The sequence below is a fragment of the Rhinopithecus bieti genome, unplaced genomic scaffold, assembly GCF_001698545.2.
Source record: "Rhinopithecus bieti isolate Rb0 unplaced genomic scaffold, ASM169854v2 scaffold_61533, whole genome shotgun sequence".
NCBI classification, from domain to species: Eukaryota; Metazoa; Chordata; class Mammalia; order Primates; family Cercopithecidae; genus Rhinopithecus; species Rhinopithecus bieti.
The window spans coordinates 990,122-995,399 of record NW_016823925.1 but is presented as its reverse complement, the minus strand read 5'-3'; the positions used below and the strand labels follow the sequence as shown (position 1 = coordinate 995,399).

At 43.1% G+C, this 5,278-nt stretch overlaps 1 protein-coding gene across 1 annotated transcript in view; it reads left to right on the top strand.

Moving 5' to 3' along the window:
* The first annotated feature begins 3,066 nt into the window (after positions 1-3,066).
* RUBCNL (rubicon like autophagy enhancer) overlaps positions 3,067-5,278 on the top strand; it is a 55,694-nt gene continuing 53,482 nt past the window's right edge. Inside the window, exon 1 of the mRNA XM_017862075.1 lies at positions 3,067-3,729. The gene's annotated coding sequence lies outside the window, so the exon portion shown is untranslated. The remainder of the gene's footprint in view (positions 3,730-5,278) is intronic.

The window sequence follows — 5,278 nt, the reverse complement described above, 5'->3', positions numbered from 1 at the left end:
AACACCAGGAAGTACATGTGAAGAATATAAGATGTGGTCCATGACTTGGGGTACAAGGGTAGGAAAATGGAGAATGTTCCCAAAACAATTGGTGGCCATTGTGGATTTTAGGGTATTTGAGGCAGGCTTGAAAGAAGAGACTGAAAATTAGGTTGAGATTACAGACAACACTATAAATGTTAGATGAAGGCTTTGAACTTTGGATGTATTAACTGTTTCCAAGCATGGGATCTTAGTTTAATGTCTTCCTGTTTTGCAGAATGGCATTCAAATCATACCACACAAGCCACGTGAGCAGTTAAAAATATTTATGAACCACCTAAAGTATACAAAGTATGTGGCTAGGTTCTGGATAGGGCATGGGGAAGAAATTCAAGAATCAGTAACGTTTTCCTGGCTCCACAACCCAGTGGGCAAGACAGAGTACAAACAACTTAATGTTTTTAGTTCTAACGGTAGATTGCCATTACACTCATGTGGAACCACGGATTTTATCTATACACATATTTAGTCATAAAAGTAGACCATAAGACAGGTGCAGCTTCTGGTTCTACTAGTCCAGCTAAGAGCATCTTCAAAGAGGAAAAGTGGCAACTGTGTACTGAAGACACAGGAGGAAGGACTAAAAGTCAAAGGTTACTTCTTGTTATCTGTAAGACCGAGAGCACATTCCCTCATCCAGTCATTTCCAGGAACAGACCTACCATGGGGATAATGGTCAGCCTGAAGCTATGGGATGGTCCTATCTGGTCATCTTGGCTGCTGGAAGCAAATAGTCACTTGGGTCTACAATCCTTTTAATTTCTTCAATTTCTCTCTCTCTCTCTCTCATTCCCTCCCTCTCCTTCTCCCTCTCTCTTTGTAAGTAGTGCACAGATTTAATATCGAAGGTGTGGACGAAAAGAGTCAAACTCTATAAAATATTCGAAGAGATTTATTCTGAGTCAAATATGAGTGACCATGGCCCGTGACACAGCCCTCAGGAGGTCCTGAGAACATGTGTCCAAGGCGGTCAGGGCCCAGCTTGGTTTTATACATTTTAGAGAGGCATGAGACATCCATCAAATACATTGAAGAAATAGTTGGTTTGGTCCAGAAAGGTGGGACAATGAAAAGCCGGCGGTGGTGGGGCTTCCAGGTTATAGGTGAATTGAAACATTTTCTGGTTGACAATTGGTTGAGTTTGTCTAAAAACCTGGGATTCATAGAAAGGGATTGTTCAGGTTAAGATAAAAATTGTGGTGACCAAAGTTGTTTTGAAGTCTTATAGTGTCTGCCCTTAGAGATAATAGATGACAAATGTTTCCTATTCAGATCTTAGTTAATCTCTTTAGGATTGGGAGTGTCTGGAAGAAAAAGATCTAGCTATTTTAATAGAGATTCTTTACAGATGTAAATTTTCCCTTACAAAGAACAGCTTTGTGGGGCCATTTCAAAATATGGCAAAGAAACATGTTTTGGGGTAAAATATTTTGAATTTCTTCCTTGTCTTGTGATGTTATGCCAGAGTCAGATTGAAAAGTAAGTCACGACATACAGGGTTAAATAAAACCCATCTAATGAGAATTTATGATTTGTAGGGCATGACTCCCCAAACCCCTTAGATAGGAATTTGGGCAAGAAAAAAAAATCAGAGTTTAGTCCTCAAAGGTAAAGAGTCCTTTTTAGGGCCACATCTCTGAATATGCCACCACAAACCCCCCGCTACTTAACACCAGCTGGAGCAGAGAGTAAAACAGCATAACTACTCTTCCTTCTGAATAAGGAGCTGCAACAACCCAAAAGCTGGGCCCTGGCACCCCTAAATGGAAAGAAAAATAAATTAAGAATTATTTACTTATTTGATTATTTTGAGAGAGTCTTGCTCTGTTGCTCAGGCTGGAGTGTAGTGGTGCTGTCCTAGCTCACTGCAACCTCTGCCTCCTGGGTTCAACGATTCTCCTGCCTCAGCCTCCCAAGTAGCTGGGATTACAGGCATCTGCCATCATGCCCGGCTAATTTTTGTATTTTAGTAGAGATGGAGTTTCTCCATGTTGGCCAGGCTGGTCTGGAACTCCTGACCTCAAGAGATCCACCCACCTCCACCTCCCAAAGTGCTTGGATTACAGGCATGAGCCACCACGCCTGGCAAAGATTTATTAACATTCATAGAGCCAGGTGTGGTGGTTCATGCCTGTAATCCCAGCACTCTGGGAGGCCAAGGCGGGAGGATCGTTTGAGCCCAGGAGTTCGAGACCAGCCTGAGAAACATAGGGAAACCTTCATCTCTACAAATAACTTAAAAAATTTGGCTGGGTGTGGTGCTGTTTGCCTGTAGTCCCAATTATTAGGGAGGCTGGGGTGGGAGGATCACCTGAGCCTGGGAGGTCGAGGCTGCAGTGAGTCATGATCATGCCACTGCACTCAGGCTGGGCAACAAAGCAAGACCCTGTGTCAAAAAAAAAAAAAATTAAAAGCAAAAAGGCTGGGTGCAGTGGCTCATGCCTGTAATCCCAGCACTTTGGGAGGCCAAAGCAGGCAGATCACCTGTGGTCAGGAGTTTGAGACCAGCCTGGCCAACACGGTGAAACCCCATCTCTACTACAAATACAAAAATTAGCTGGGTGTGGTGGTGAATGCCTGTAATCCTAGCTACTTGGGAGGATGAGGCACAAGAATTACTTGAACCTGGGAGGTGGAGGTTTTATCGAATCAAGATCATGGCACTGCACTCCAGCCTGGGTGACAGAGTGAGACTCCATCTCAAAAATAAATAAATAAAATTAAAAAGAGAAACAAACAAACAAAAATTCAAGCAAAGAATGTCCATGTGTAGAGGTCCTGTCAGCTGATTGCTTTCACCTGGGCTTTTACTCCAACGAAGTATTACATCATGATAATACATTTATATTTTTTACATATATATGTATATATAAATTACATATACATACAATTTTACATATGTATGTGTAATTTTACATAAATGTATATGTAAAATATATAAATAATATATACAAATATATATACACCACACACATATGTGGTAAAATATAACAAAATGTGTTATCATAACCGTTTTTCAGTGTACAATTCAGTGGCATTAAGTACATTTACAGCATTTGTGCAACTATCAATACAGTCTCTCTCCAGAACTTTTTCATCATCCAAACAGAAACTCTGTGTCCATTAAGCAATAACTCCGGATTCCCCATCCTGCCAGGCCTGGCCAACTTCTGTTCTACTTTCTGTCTCTATGAATTTGTCCATTCTAGGTTCCTCATGTAAGTGGATTCATACAGATGCGTCCTTTTGTAGACAGTGGCTGTTTAAGTCAGACAGGCAAGGAGGAAGAGAAACAGCCAAGCCAAATGCAGATTCCCTCGGTTCTTTCCTTTCCTGGTGCTTGTCTGGGCTTCTCCCCCATGCAAAATCATCAGTCTTTCTTCCTGGGACTTCTGTGTGGTGAGGATGCCATTAGGCACCCTCTGGTAGCTTACAATGCAGTTCATTTCATCTCATTTCCTTCCTGTTTTGTACAGGGACTGATTTCCCCTTTGCTGACTGTCAGCTGAGTTCAAAACCAGGGTCAAAGCTCTGCTCACAGCACAAATCACTTCTTGTGAAGCCTGGCTGGGTTTTGGCGGGCAGCTGCTAAGCTTTCGGTCTTTTATGAGGCTGTCCTGGCCACAATGGAGCTTTGTGTGTGATCAAGGGGTGCTGGGCAGGAGCCCGGCTGGGCCAGCTAAAACGGTGAGTTGTCCCTGACGCTCATGACTTTCAAACCCCGTGTCCTAGAGGGCACTGTGATCTGGAAGTTCACCTTCCCCATGAAAAAAACCCAAATCAGCCTCTCCTTTTCCTGCATGGTGATCCGTCTGTAATAATCAGTGACATTCTCAGAATTAACGATTCAGGAAATTCTTGGAAAGCCCACGCCTCAGCATTTAGTGCTTGGGAAATTCTACTTTCAGATCCCAGAGAGGACAGAGCAGATTTCCAGTGAGCATTCCTAACTTGAAACTCTGTCCTTGAATGTTCCTCCTTAGTCCTAGAGATGCTCTTTCAGAATGTGAACCTCCTGCATCTGCGATGAGATGTCGAGCGTCTATACTGGGATTTAGTAGGATGTCCATGTGATAGTGCCTAGGCCTGCCTTATGGCAGTTTTGATAAAGGTGATTTCAGAGTGGCTTCAGACAGGATGACTAAAGCCCACAATCTTGGTCCAAAATATCTTAATCTCCCTACAAGAATGATTTTCTTGCCTTGGACTATGTCCAATCTGCCAACTAGTACAGCTGTTTTTAGTTTTTGACTCACTGATTTACCTGGCACGACATTTCCTCGTTTCAAGATTCTTTCTCTGAGTTCCTCCTTACTCCTCTTTCCCTTTAAATGTTCCTGAAACTGGCTCTTGCCTGGTCCCTTTATTTCATTTTTCTTCCATCTTGCTGGTGGTATGGTAGAAATTGGACATAGGGTTTGGTGTTAGATACACCTGACTTCAAAGCCTAACTGTGCTACCTACTAGCTCTGTGACTTTGGGCAAGTTACTTAAACCTCTCTAAGTCATAGATTCCCCCTTGTGAAATGGGAACAATGATTTGTTATTCTCAGGGATGTTCATACACTTGCTTAAAATAATAAGAAAAAGTACCTGGCACATACCCGATACTCAAAAAATGTTAGCAAACACCCACACCTTTTTCTTTCTGATTCATTTAAGGTAAGCCCTTCCCAATTGGCCTTCAGCTGACCTGAATTCCTAGGATACTGTATTTGGAATTTTAAATGTTCTAAATATCCAGAGTTCTTGCAGGTTGAAGCTGGTCTAGGCTCCAAACAGGCTGCCCCTAAGAGAAGCAGGGTGATTGGCAGCTAGTATTCATCTGACTTTTGTCATATTGATTCAAGATTTTATCTGAAGATGGCAGCAACTAGTACATGGTGCCACCGTTTAGCCACTCCATGCCAGAGGTACCAGGCAAGTAAAACCCAAATTACCAGTGCCTTTGCTCCATCCTGGAAATGACAAAGGACAAAGTCAAGGAACCCAGGAAAGTGCAACGGGATTTGGTTTTATGCAGCAGGGAATCTTCTAAGAAAGCCAGGACCTGTATCTTCTAAGAAAGCCAGGACCGGTTCACCTACGTGTCATTACCAGCGCAGGCAGTTCAGAGGTCCTTCCCCAGGAGAAGTTAGGGTACCGCGAGAGAGGGGCTTGGCTTAGTTTCCTTCCTTCCTTCCTTCTTTCCCTCCTCCCCTCCTCCCCTCCTTCCCTCCCTCCCTCCCTCCCTCCC